General features: G+C 33.3%; 1 long non-coding RNA gene and 1 pseudogene across 1 annotated transcript; both read left to right on the top strand.

Moving 5' to 3' along the window:
- Nucleotides 1-934: 934 nt before the first annotated feature.
- On the top strand, nt 935-1,698 carry LOC132561134 (uncharacterized). The gene is made up of 3 exons (XR_009554683.1): nt 935-1,025; nt 1,374-1,423; nt 1,637-1,698. It is a non-coding gene; the product is annotated as an uncharacterized LOC132561134 (long non-coding RNA).
- Nucleotides 1,699-9,464: 7,766 nt separating this feature from the next.
- LOC132561141 (uncharacterized) lies at nt 9,465-11,851 on the top strand (annotated as a pseudogene).
- The last annotated feature ends 3,191 nt before the right edge of the window (nt 11,852-15,042 follow it).

The following is a 15,042-nucleotide window of genomic DNA, read 5'->3' as shown; positions in this document are numbered from 1 at the left end:
AATGGGCATTAAACATTCTTTGAAGATGAGAAAGACATTTGGGCGACAGAAATCGTCAACTTGTGTTAAGCATACGACGTTAAGACAGGATTTTGGAATTAAGGAGCATTATTTCCCCACAACTGGGTTTTCGTGATTAAGACAACGTAATGTATGCTTATAAACATTCAAAAGGTGACTAATCTTTAAACATATCATGATGATGTAATTAATATCTGTTGTTTAGGAGTTCGGAGAAGAAGAAACATCAACTGCAGCAACGGTAAGTATGGACACGTGTCTGTCCATATCCTGTGTACATTTTGTTCATCACATGTTTAGCATGTTTCACTTCAGTTAAAAACAATGAAAATCAGTTATGTATGTCTTGTTATTTATCCATTTCCTTTAATGCAAAAGTTTTTATTACTTAAGGTTTCCCGTTTCTATATGCTGCATATATATCACTACATCTTTATATCTTTCATGCATGTGTCACTCCTTTTTCGCTTTTATTACTGATTTACCATTTTTTTTAGCATGTCTTAAAAAATCACGGTATATCAACAATCATTTTCGGAGGTGATGTACATGTATGAATTCTTTGTAAAAGAGCTCAAAATTCCGTCATTCCACAATTTTCATCACCCTGCAAAACTATTTGCAAATTGTTATCATGCTTTATAGAAAAAGTTTACTGATGTTTTATTTTTGACATCGTTCGTCAATTCTTCTTCGCATTTCTTTGTTACCATTAATTTCATATCAAATAGAAACATATATCATTATCTTCGTATCATCTATAACTCCTGTTTTTGTTATACAACCTGTACTTTTGTTAACAAATCTTGGCTTTATATCGCTTTGTTAGGTCCGTAGAGATCTTCAGAGCGTGCTCGCCACCATGACCAGTAACGACGCTTTCCAGCATCTTTCCAGCTCCGATCAAAACTTGATGCTGGATCTCGCAAAGGCAGCCGAGCATGGAAACGTTACAGCCTTGATCGACCAAGTCGGATATTCAAAGGTTCTCGCTTTGGTGGAACGTAAGTTATCATTGTTATACATTTAGTAACTATTAATTCTGACAGCTTAATTCTGTACTGACGACTTTTCTATTGATGCTTTGAAAAATTAATATACTTAAGTGCTGCCAAAAACCCTCTTGGTGTTATACCAAACTTGCAATAAGCCACTTTGAGAAAATAGATTCAGTCATATCCATGTGAACTGCACAGAAATTATTACCCCGACTAAACTAGTTTTGTCTGAAGATAGTATTATTGTTTATAAGAGAAAAGTTCACGTCATTCTTATAAGTATGACATTTCCGTAACATTGTTAAATAATTGTTTTCGAACTGATCTAAATAAAACGTTGTGTCCATTCTTCAGATATCACGGCACCGGCTGAGACTCACACTTTCCTGCAGTATCTAGCCTCAGTAAGTATAAATCTGTGTCATAACAGATAACAATGTACATTTATATCTACATTTCTTAAGCCTCCATTCCCTCCCTACACCCAACTCCTTCTTAAATATTTTTCCAGAGTTGTATTTACACTTAATATGACATTGCATCAAAACCTACGATGACATTTAAGAATTTTGTCTACAATCAGTATATATTTTCATGTTTTTCACTATCAATTTTAGCATATGGCCAAAGAGCTCGGACACCACCACCATAATGGTCCTATTGCAGGGTAATGTCATGAGTTTGTCTACATTACTATGTTAATGAAAAACAATAAAAACATAGTATATTCCTATTCTGTTGATTTGTATTTTGTTACGAAAAACATATAAATCATTTTTCCGTTAAGAAGTCATATCGTTGTTACCTGCTATCTATTTTGCATATTTTGTCCGTTATTTAAGAAGCCTATATAATATAAGATATTTATTCAGTAGTACAGTAATTTGCTATGTGTGTTTGTTTTCGAAATGCAATACACACATATTGATAAAATTTTGATGCTAGATCTGAATTGATGAAACTTGTACAAATACTGGAGGAAAAAGGAAAGATTTACAACGACTCCCCTAAAAATGTATAAAAGAGAACGAAGAATATTATGCATGTCACATCATTACAGAAACTATTCACTGCATATGTTTAAGGTTAAGATTACAGAGATCACAAAATTGTCAGCCTAACAAACTGTCATTGTACAATCAAAGTAACCAGTAACCAAGTTACTTTTCTTTGCACAAAGCCTCAACACAAGTAGATTATGTTATTGTTGTAGTTGGATTTTTATTTGTGATGAACATGATGCATATAAAGTAGAATCGTCTACACATTCAGCCAGTTTAATCTACAATGGTCAAATCTCTAGACTTAAAAACTCATTGAAGCGTTATACATATCCGACTTTTTTTTTTAAATAATAGGAATATGCGTTATAACTGGACTAATGGCCACCGAAATGAAATTTCGGACAAACATAATGTTCCCTATGTTATGTATTATTAACACATGAAACTGTTCACAACTAACCGCTGGTTATCTTATCAGTCTTTGAACGATGGATACCTGGTGTTCGAATGGCTATTGAAATGCCCTGATTTTTCACCAATTTGATATGTTTGGGACGTTCTTTGGTAACGCCTGATAATCCATCAGAATCTGCTATGATTACATGTCTTTCAGCCAAATGATCAACATACCAACCAGTAACGATAAGGTCTTTGAATTGTTTGGCTGGTTACAGGTTTGCCATCTCTTTAACTCTTCCCATCTCTACGTGTTGTCTCACCGAAGAACGTCAGTGCTCTGGCGACATGAGGAGGCGACCCGAATTTCTCTCATGAAGTTCCTTGAAATAGCATTCCTAATGACAGATATCTGAATAACCACCTTGTAGGAATAGCTGATCATAATATTGTACCATCGTGACAATCGAGATTTTTATCAATGTCATGAAGTACGAACGTATTATATTACCACTTTCTGTTTTGTTGAAGTTATCGAGTATAACTACAATAAAACTTCAGTAAATTAAATACTTAGACCAGTTCTGTACAATTTACTCGAGTTAAGTCGTAGTTAATCCCGATAACTTAAACAAATTACCTTGTAGAATTAGAAATCGTATATTTCCAGCATATTCTTTCAGGCTTTCTGATGACACAACTACAAAACGAACAATTCTTTTTCCAATAGTTCACATAAATTCATATATCACATGGTAAATACAAAATGTAGAAAAATATATATAGTCGACACTACCCCCACCCCTACTAGTTAAACGAATATCAACAGAATAGTATAAAAAGAAAATCCTTGCCCACGGCTCCATAAAAAGATGAACATTTGGTGTATAGAGCTCCGTTTACCAGTATTAGAAATAGTTAAAATGAAATATTGATATCATGATAATAAACATATATTGTTACATCATTATTACATACATAACATCAAACTAAACACAATTAAGAAAACTTCTATATGTATATATTATGTATAAGATGAATGGTGTCTTATTATTATGTTTTTTTATATTTGTTTGTCTATTGTTCCTATTTAGTCCTCTAACTCACACCAAAAACAGCAAATAAAATCAACTGATACCTTTGCATGCATACATGTATTTACATAGCTCTGAGATAATCAGCACTGCCTTCCCATGACACCTTCTGATCATGATACCGTGATTTCTAAAAACTTTGATGACATTTATATATTCTAACTACATTAGCATTGTATATTACGAATATGTATCAACCAGGAACCTTTGATTTCGGCCGGGTAGAAATAATATCGACCGAAAGCAAAGAAAACATGGTTACAGCCGCGACTGTTTGCGTACCTGCAAATTGCAAAAGTAATAATCATAGAAGTAAGCTGGTATTAAAGAAACGTAAAATTGAACAAGTAATATAAAAATGCCATCTCTAATCATTTGAAAGATAGACAAAAACCCAGAAGCCACATTACTCATATATATTACATATACAATAGTTATAGCGCTATCAGCTGAATTATGAATTGGTCCTTCACAATATATAATGCACATCCAAAAACTATACAAAACGTCATTTGTAGATCAAAGTATAACCAATAAGCTAAAATCTACAATGATATGTGAGTTGGTATGCCTTTTTATATAATGTCGTTAAAACGATGCATACATGTGTTTCCTTCACTTCTACTGTTGTTTTAAAAATGTTTTACCCAGGGCATTTAATTTTGTGGATAAAGATAAATAAATAAATCTACATATGCTAATTCCCACACTTTGTGGACAAATGAATCTGCTGATAAACAGTACCCTGGAAATATATGAAATAAAACTCCAACGAAAATGTTACAGTATTCCGAATTAACCATAAATAATCATAACAATCAAATAAACAAATTACAAATGCAATGGATGTTCTTGAGTCGCTGTAGTACGTGTATGTGCTAGAAAGTATGGAATATTTAACCTCATCAATCCAATTTTAGGAAGACTTTCGTATCACGTGACATGTGCGATATAATGCACACATATGTATGTATGTATAATTTGCATGCACAGAAAGCTCTCAATAAATGATTCCGAAAAGTACAAATTAATATTATAAAAGCCCACGGATAAAAATCCTGTAGTTTATCTTAATCGCAGGCGGTATTCGGACTTACTGCTAGGTTCACAAGATATTGAGAAAGGTCCAAATCGTAGTCCAACTTCTTTGCAAACCTGGCAACGTCACACACAGCTTCAATCACAACTTTCGTTTGTTTTCTCATTAAACAGATTGAACACACTGGTTTCCGTGTTCAACGGTGTTCTATGGGCGTCCCCTTCTTTATTTACTAATGTACACCAGAAGTCCTTCGGGCTAGTCTCTATTTGGAGGAATCGGATTATTCTTAGCAGTTCTGATGCAACGTTTTCTTTCAAATTTTCATATACAAGAATCATACTATTCGTTGTGTAGTGCTTCATCCAATACATATAACTATTTTTCCACAAAGGAAGTTGTTTTTTCAACGCGTGATATCCATTCTGAAATGTAAAATTTATTTCACATAATATACAATAATACATCGTATATCATCGGGTATTCTGGGAAGCTAGTAAGCCAAATTTGTTAATGATTTAAGTTCAACAGTGTGTACGTGACAATCTATCAAAAGCACGGGATCATAACATCAGCATCATAGAGACGTGCAAGATGGATAAAAATAGTGCTACATTATATTCTAGTCTACATATTTGCTTGAACCATTGGGCAAAATTAATTCCTACTCCTACAAAGTCAATCCTACTCCATCAAACCAAATTAAATATGAGCAAAAGATTACACGAAAACTACTTAAAAAGTATAAGGGGAATAATACCAGACCAGATGTTCTTCAACTTGCATCGGTACTATGTGTTGTGAGTTTATCTTTCTGTTGTAATAGCTTCGTGATATTTGTAACAAATTCTCGGATATCGAATCACCTATGGCATGTAAATACCATAAAATGAGGATGCAGGGATGACAAATATTCCAAATCCTGATTTTAATGGAATATTCTAGATATCTTGTACTGATTTATGTGTTTAAGAATTGATGTCAACATAAACACAATTACCATCATTATTATTATTCCAGTATTGAGTTTTAGGTTCAATTATATTTCAATGCCAGCCAAGTACCTTTGTTGTTCATGTTTGACATTTAATAAATTAAGCCATTTTGTTGATTTGAGCTACAGTTGTACATGTCTTCGTTTGTGAAAGAAAGTTCTCGGGTTGATTTACATATTCTCTCTTGAGTTTGGAAATAGGTTTGAATTCAATTAGATTTATCTCCGTTTTTCAACTTATATGGTAAGAAAGGTACAAAAGTAGAATTCTTAAAAAGAATAAGCTTTGTTCCATTTGTACCATATACACAATACATCATTCTTAATACCATTGAAGATCAATGTCAATTTGTACGTTATAATCATTACGTTACGATAAACATAAAGACATAGAAAACATATACAGCTATTGAGGACATAACGCGTCGCTCATGCGCAGATTTCTCACTCCAGCTGAACGATTTTCTTACTAGGGATTATATAGCGGTATTTCAGAAAAAATACTGACATATCGTTTGATAAATTTAAAAAAAAAGAAAAAAGGGTGGAGGGGGTATACTCTGATCAGTAAATTGATCATTTCAAATTATTGAATGATGAAAGATTGTAGAAAAGACACACAAGTGTCCACTGTTTCAATAAAACCAGCATGTACTATGTAAGGGTGTTATCGATAGTTTGGCGATTTAGGTAGCAGTACACAGTTTCTCGGTGTGGCCATTGGTGATCTTTTTGCTCATTAGATTACCCCATTATAAAGGTTTTAATTAAAAGTGAAAAAAAATCCTTGCTAAAATTGGTCCTGTCATGTTTAAGTGGACAATGTGAGGTTTCATTTTTTTTCAGGATAATATTTTAGCTTTGTGTTGGAGATTACCATTTTGGCAGTCTCGAATCTGTGTCTACGCACCAAAATCCAGCTTTACAGGAAGTCAACTTTTAATTGTGTCTACATGTGGTTATGTTATGAAGAATTTCCAGTCACTTTGCTGAAATGTAAGTACTTTGTTACCATGACAGTGTTGTTGATTGTAAGATAGGTGTTAATGGAATTTCTTCCAGAAAGTTGTAGCGTTTGGCTGGAATTAACAGTATTTTTGCATTTTTAGCATTTTTTCAGTATAACCATCACAATTAAATGTCAAAATCATGCAAATTATTTTTTTACACACATTTCATCTCTCTACTGTTAATGTAATTGTTATGTAGTTTATAAATATATATACATGTAATGATGTTTTTTTATAACCAATCTGCTATACATGTATATCTCAAACACGACAAATAATTTCAGGAAAAAGGAAATTGACTGTTTCCTGCTACCTTAGAGACTGCTGGAAAAAATATATATATTGATAATATCATGTACTTAAAATGCCTAAAAGGCCTATGACAACGCGAAACACGTGTATGTTTACCACGTGTATGCTTAACAACGGAAATATCCATTATTGATTTACATATTAAGATAATCACAGTGTGATACTCCAATAGTGATCTCAATGTCATTCCGTTGCATATGGCATTCAGAAAATTTCAGGTTTAGTTGGATTCCGGAAGTCAAAAACATCGCGTTATCACAATGTAAAGGATACAAACATTTTGAAAGTACTGATCGTGACAAAGGCTCTTTTGTTATACGTATGTTAATGCATTTCATAACCCTTGTTAGCATACCGTTCCAGCATCTGAGGTCATTATACGTGTTAAGGCGACATGGAAAGAATATGAAGACATGAAAGGGTTATTTCGTAATATCATTGGGATGAAATGTACAATGAACCATTAGTGACCTCACAAGTTACAACATACCGAAAGTTTATGTAAAAGGAAAACCCGATTCAAAATTGAACGCAGTTTCTGTTAGATTTTCGTACATAAGATGTTTTCAGTAATGTTTTTGTTCCTTGAATTAATTTTATCCCTTTACCAATCTTTCGTTATTTCGGTACCAGATTTTGAGATAAGACATTTTGTCTGATTAAAAATTGTACATTTTTTAGCTGTGTGTAAAAATTGCATTTTAAGCCTCCATGTTTGGTGTCTATTGCTCGAGGTAGTAACTTTACATAACCCATATTCAGTGGGACTAGTTATCTAAAAAAGACCTTTATTTTTTTCCACTTTATTTATGGTTTCGTATTTGAAAAATGATATTTACAGTCGTCATGAAAATCTCATTGAGAACTATTCTGTTTCTTTTTGCGACATGAGCTACGAACGTGTTTGATGCTTGTAAGTTTGCCTGTTGGTTCCATTGTTATTTACCTTGTTCTCATTTGAGAACGTGACATTACTTACACAGATTGACCAAGGTTTACATGGCGGGTGTCGTCAGTGAAACAGAAGATACTTACTCTCCCGGAACTTATCTTATTATCCTTGTACTTTTTCAGGAGAATCTTTGTAAATCTTTATTTCATTCGTAGCTTTATTGAATTTTAGTTTGAATTATGTTCTGTTCTCATGCTGGTAATTTTTAGTTGCTTTTTTATGATTGAATATCCTAAGTAAAACATTGCAAATCTTGATGGAGAACGATTTAGCCAAAGAGATCAGTGTAACTTTGATTAGTGCAACATGACAATAACAAAACTTACTGCTTAAGATGGAAATCTGTGAGTAATGGATTATTTTCATGGTTTATATTACAAACATACACTGAAAATATTGAAACTTTGATTTCCGAAAAACTAACCGTCTTGCCATTTAATCAACGATAACTACTTTCTATAAACACATTGATATCGTTGTTTCATTGCTGTAAAATTTCAATTGTTAAAAGTTTTTGAGAATTTTTGAAACTACGTATTATCCAAAATGCCGAACGCGCTGAGTGCCCGATTTGTATCATCACGTTTGCGGACACGCGTGTTGTCTTTTTTCAGTACGCGATTGATATATTACTGTCGAGCAGTACATGTTTTACGAACACCAGCATATATATATAGTGCAGTGGACAGAAGACTGCCACATTTACACGGACCTTCATTCTAACATAACGGTAAGGATTCTTAACTTCACAATCTTGGTCAAATGGTTAAATCAATATCATTTTTCATTATTTTGAAACTTTTTTCCATCCAAAGTTATGAGTTACTCGATATATTAGAAAATAACGAAAGTTACTTTTACATTTATTTTATAATCGATTATTTATAATTTCCATCCCGATAATTGAGTCACGACTTGAGCTATGTTTTTGGGTATGTTATCTATCAATAGAAACCAAGAAAGACATACAGCCAGTAAAGTAATTTTATTGAATGACGAATAACATGGCAGACATGGTAACTACAATGACAACCATGATGTAGAAACATACTTACAACATAAACAATATAATATTCTAATATAACCGAAAAGACGGGGCAAAAAAAAAAAATAAAATAAAATACGCCACAGGACTGCGATGCTGTCATACATTGCAGTCCATTTTCGATGTTGCTGTTGATATATATTCACCTGTTTTAATACTTATACTTACTTAAACGTCACCGACTCATAATGTACATTAGTGTTGACGTTATAGATGTTTCCTCTTGTGTATATTGTTAGCTGATATAAGTTATTATTTCGGTGAATTGTTTGGCTACATGGTGGTTGTGAGTAAATATGTTGTTCCTTGTGTATTTTGTTCTAATGTCATTATTTAACAATATGCTATCAAACATTTATATTATATGAAACGGACAAAATACCATTTTTATATCTTATCCTCATCTCTGTTAGATATTCCCTATGAAGTTTATCTGCCCTACAGTTTCCACATAGTTTGCTTTGTTTGAACTTTAGGCTTATTCTAATCGCCCTTGTTCGTTAGGGAAGGAATATGCAACATTTATTTTTGTGGAAGAAAACCGGACTACCGTGATAACACCAAACTAATTAAAACTCTTTGGCTAAATTTTACACTAGATGATGATGTTTGTTCCCGCTGTGTTGGTGTCGCTATTTGTGTACACAACTGCTGTAGATCCGACCATTTCGCCAAACGAACAATTTCTTCTTGAACTACAAGTTGTTCACAGTAGCCATACTTTCCATCATCTTCCCGCAACTGAACAGCTCATACTTGTGGAATTAGTAGCGGCGGCAAAGACAAACACTGTCACTCATTATGTTGATAGGGTCGGCTTTGACAGAATTCTGCAATTCCTTGACCGTAAGTTAATAATGTTTATGAACAAGTATTGCGTGCGTATACATTCAAAAAGTGTTGCATGCAAACATACTTATTATAAGACGTAGTGAATTAATAACTTGATAATGATTTAAATTGACATTCATGGGCATATGAATGCCAAACGGACAAGGGCAATTTCAATGTCGGGGTTTAGGAATCCAATGTTTATATTTTCACCATTTTCAATTTACATCTGATCATAGGGAAAACAACATCAAATTTCTTTATATTGCTCGCAATATTCCTAGATATTGTCAGTTCTTGAGCTGGTAATACACAACTGACTCTGGTAAGGTTACATCGCAGCAATGTAATACAATTGTCAATAGTAATACCTGAATACGTAAAATGGCTAACTCAAGAGCTAGGGAATGTATTTATTAATCAAAGTTCATAACATTTTCAGACAAGTGCATATAACGGTATCAAATATTCCAAATGTGAAAGACAAAAGAAACGTTACAATTAGAAAATCTGCTCGAAAACGTGCATTTTTTTCAGAAAGGATGAACTCTTTTCATACATCTGATATTAAACATGTTTTGAACACATGATTTTTTAAGGTATTACATTAAAATTAAGAGAGGTTCTTATCCGAAATATTGTAGAAAAATTCTGTTTTATTTAGCGGTAGTATATCAGTAAAGCTAAGTAGGAATGCACCAAATATTGAATAGCAAAGCATGCAGGACTGATATGGCATCCAACTTTGATATGTTGCTAAACTTATTGATTTTTAAACATATTGCAAACTTTGCTAAACCACATTTACTCTGCTAAGTGTTGACTAATCTTGCGAAACGATTTCTTGTAGATGTAAACCAAATTAACCAGCATGAGGCACATCGACTGGAGAAATATCTTATACAGGTAATTTTCGAAAAGCAGCCTATATTCTTGATTTAGAAAACACTAATAACAAAAAAAGGCGTTATATATATCAAATACGAGAAATTTCCCGACAATTTTCGTTTTCATTTGATCAAATTCACCGTTTTGAGAAAGCATCAAATGTATCAAATAGTAAAAAGTAACTTGAGAAAGTTACCAAGGTTTGTTATAATGGGCACTAAACATACTTTGCTGAAGATGAGAAAGACATTAGGGCGACAGAAATCGTCAACTTGTGTTAAGCATACAAGCTAAGACAGGATTTTGGAATTAGAGCATTATTTCCCCACAATTGGATTTTCGTGATTAAGACAACGTAATGTATGCTTATATAAACATTCAAAGGTGACTAATCTTTAAACATATCATGATGATGTAATTAATACCTGTTGTTTAGGAGTTCGGAGAAGAGTATTACTGAGAACGGTAAAGTATGGACATGTGTCTTTTCATATCCTGTGTACATTTTGTTCACCACATGTTTAGCATGTTTCACTCCAGTTAGAAACACGATAAACTATTTATGTATGTCTTGTTATTTATCCATTTCCTATAATGCAAAAGTTTTTATTCTTTAAGATTTTCCCCGTTTCTATATGCTGTATATACATCACTATATCTTTATATCTTTCATGACGTGTCACCCCTTTTTTGCTTTTATTACTGATTTACCATTTTTTTAGCATGTCTTAAAAACATCACGGTATATCAACAATCATTTTCGGAGGTGATGTACATGTAACTAAATTCTTTTGTAAAAAGAGTTAAAATTCCGTCATTCCACAATTTTCATCACCTTGCAAAAATATTTGCAAATTTTTATCATGCTTTACAGAAAAAGTTTACTGATGTTTTATTTTTGACATCGTTCGTCTATTCTTCTTCGCATTTCTTTGTTACCATTAATTTCATATCAAATAAAAACATATATCATTATAATTTTTCTTCGTATCATCTATAACTCCCTTTTTTGTTATACAACCTGTACTTTTAAAAACACGTTTTGGCTTTATATCGCTTTGTTAGGTCCGTAGAGATCTTCAGAGCGTGCTCGCCACCATCAACAGTAACGACGCTTTCCAGCATCTTTCCAGCTCCGATCAAAACTTGATGCTGGATCTCGCAAAGGCAGCCGAGCATGGAAACGTTACAGGCTCCCATTGACCAAGTTGGATATTCAAAGGTTCTCGCTTTGGTGGAACGTAAGTTATCATTGTTATACATTTAGTAAATATTAATTCTGATAGCTCAATTCTGTACTGACGACTTTTCTGTTGATGCTTTGAAAAATTAAAAACGTTAGAATTTTCTCTTTTTGCTTCCAGTCGAATTTTTTTCTGTTTGTATTAAGGCTATGTTCACAGGAATTAACACTAATGACAAGAATAAAAGAACGTTTTTTTTTCAAGATGGCGTCCTGTGTTTTTATAACGCTGTTTACAACAGTCTCGCATTAATAGCAAACCACAAATCAGTATATATCCTGGCGTGTAATCAATCAGTAATTATCAGAAACAATTGTTTTCAGTGGATAAACATTGTGTGCTGATCAGTCGGTGTACCGCAGTCATATGAAAACACCACGCGTATCGATGGGACCATGTGTGTAAACAGGTGTGTAAACAAGATCTGCATTATTAATAATTATTGTGAACCTGTAGTCGGATAGAAATACGGATCCAATCTTCAATCGACAGGATGGTCCGATCAAGCCTAGTGTCCACAGTGTCGCTAACGACTGCGATCCCATCATACTTAGCATCACAATGGGTACTTACCCTTTGTTATGTTTAATAATATATAATTATATATCGTTGACACCAATTTAGCGTATCCATGTCGAGCCTCAGACTACCCGACTCCCGACTAATTACGGGGCTTCTGTCATTACCGGTGGACGTTTCCGGTGTCGGCAAAGATTACTTGGTCAAATTTCAAAATTACTTTAGTAAGTAGTTCATATTTCGTTGTGTTTTTAAATTCGTGGATTTGCTCATCCACGAAAACAACGAAAATTGGACCCCCACGAAATAAAATGAATCCACAGTATCTTGATAAACAATGTTATTCTTTTATTCAAATATCATTACGCTGCTCATATTATTAATTGAGGAGTCAAATGAGTTTGACAAATAAATTGAAACATGGGCATTATATGAGAGTTCTGCTTTGCATTTGTATAAGAATGGTAATGAAACGAATATCGTATTTGAAAACCCTGACTAGCGTACGACAGGTGTAACAGATTTCTACATTGCTATGCCAGGACAGTGCTGTTTGAACTGTATTAAGATGACAATCGTAAATAATTCCAAATTTTCCTTTTATATCTCCCACTTTTGTTTCTAGTAAAACAATGCTATAGTACTAGAACAATGCAAAAATTGTAGAAATAATACAAAATAAAACCAAATCTGTACACCTTTATAATCTGCAACATCATGATAACACAATAAACTGGTACAATCATACCTCCGAATATAAAACAATATTGAACCTCTTACCTGATTCTTTTATTATAATCCGTGACCAATCCAAAGGTTTCATCTTCACTTTCGGATGTATAATGGGTTTGTTTGGGTAGACCTTGTTGGTGCGGCCAGGTCGTGGGGGGAGTGGAGGGGGTAATTCTGTATCGCCCCCAAGGGCGGCCGTTGCCTGCCTTCGCTCCTGTTCCAACCTAGCACCTACATATAAATATGTTAATTTCAATATACTTCTGTTAGATACACACAAGTACACATCCACTAAGTAAACCACTAAAAATGAAATGAAGCTATCCACTATATGCTAGACCACAACAAGTGATATAGACTTTTCAACAACGTATCCCTTACGAACTTAAACCATGTCAGTTTTGCTAAATATATTTAAAGTTGAGATTTTTAAGGTATTTTTAATCTTTAGGAAAAATTCTGTAATAATCATTTTGTGTTTCGATGTTGACATGCGCTTGCCCGCTCGGGTCAGCGAACAATACGTACAGATAAGCGCAAGCACACAGTACCACCCCCTCAATCAAATCCCTTCAGCTTTACTCTGATGTATGTAAAGTTATTCTTATTGCTACACGTCTGAATAGAGCTAAATGTGACCAATGCAAATTGTGATTCTAAAACATATCCAAAGAGAATTATCATTCCGAAATATTATGTTAGTGTTGATATTTCTAAATCTGGACAATATGTTATATATACTGTAAGCTGACATTGCAAAGTGTCCCGTGTTTGAGGCGTTTAGATCTTGTGTCAACTGTTGGCTCCCACAGGGCCTAGCATTGTCTGTCTATGTACGCAGTACTTAATACCTCAGATTGTAACTTCAAATAGATCAAGGTACAAAAGAATTTGTAATATTTAAAACCTCATCATATAGCATTACATTAGAAAGAATGTGCTTATCAAAAGAGAAGTATTTCGAAAAGTAAGCAGTTTTGTATCTGCTTTTAAAAGTACATGTATGTAAGTACAAATTTATTTCAGGGTTTAATACCACTGTGACTTTGCGTTGAATAACAGTTCGATTGATGGTTTTAAAACCGACTGAATCAACTAAGTGAACGACAAATCATTGTACAGTAAAACAATTATAATTTTTCGGTTGGTTGATGAAATCGATTTACTGAAGTTAGGGTAGAATCGTGACATAGTGTGTTATTTAGGACATCCTAGACACAACGATGTGGAATGTAAGCGGAAGGTATTTAACGGCATTACCTCGCCTCGATAGCTGTCCTCGTTACAGAGTATTGACCGGATACCATGACAGAGTGGGCACAGCATGGCGCACCATTACACTGACAGAACGTCAATATTATACCTCGATCGATCCATACTGCTATAACGATTGTTTTGTCATATACAAAATATCCCATGAGGTCATGGGGTACATCTACTGATCAATAGAAATCTTGCTCTCTAAAGTGATTGTCAGCTTAGTGACTATTCCTCCTATCAAAATTTCACTGTAAGATACTAGCTTGGCTTATTTATTTACTTAGCTATCAAACATAAGTATCTAAGAAAAAATTATGGCCTAAAGGATACATTGTTTTTGTTCACACCTTTTGTTGATATTGATAACATTATAGAAGATATTTTTTATCATTAATAAATATAAGGTAATGAACTTTATGAGCTGTCGTATATTCATTCACATAATATCTAGGAAATTAGATGTAACAATTTACTATCAAACAAGATGATTATTTACTTGATTGTAGATCTGGTTAGAAATTAGGTTTTGCTTTACTTTAGTATTTTACCGATATTTTAAAACTAATTAAGTATGTATTGATAATCAAAAGTTTATATTTCATTATAAGATGTTATATAAATGTGTAATTAAAGTACTTAATCATTAAAAAAAAGATGCATTCATTGATTTTAAGGAAAAAAGTAATATTAAATAATCTTATAT

The sequence above is a fragment of the Ylistrum balloti genome, unplaced genomic scaffold (genome assembly GCF_031769215.1).
Source record: "Ylistrum balloti isolate Yb309-2 unplaced genomic scaffold, AGI_CSIRO_Ybal_v1 Utg371150, whole genome shotgun sequence".
Classification (NCBI taxonomy): Eukaryota; Metazoa; Mollusca; class Bivalvia; order Pectinida; family Pectinidae; genus Ylistrum; species Ylistrum balloti.
This window is presented reverse-complemented; position numbering and strand designations above follow the sequence as displayed.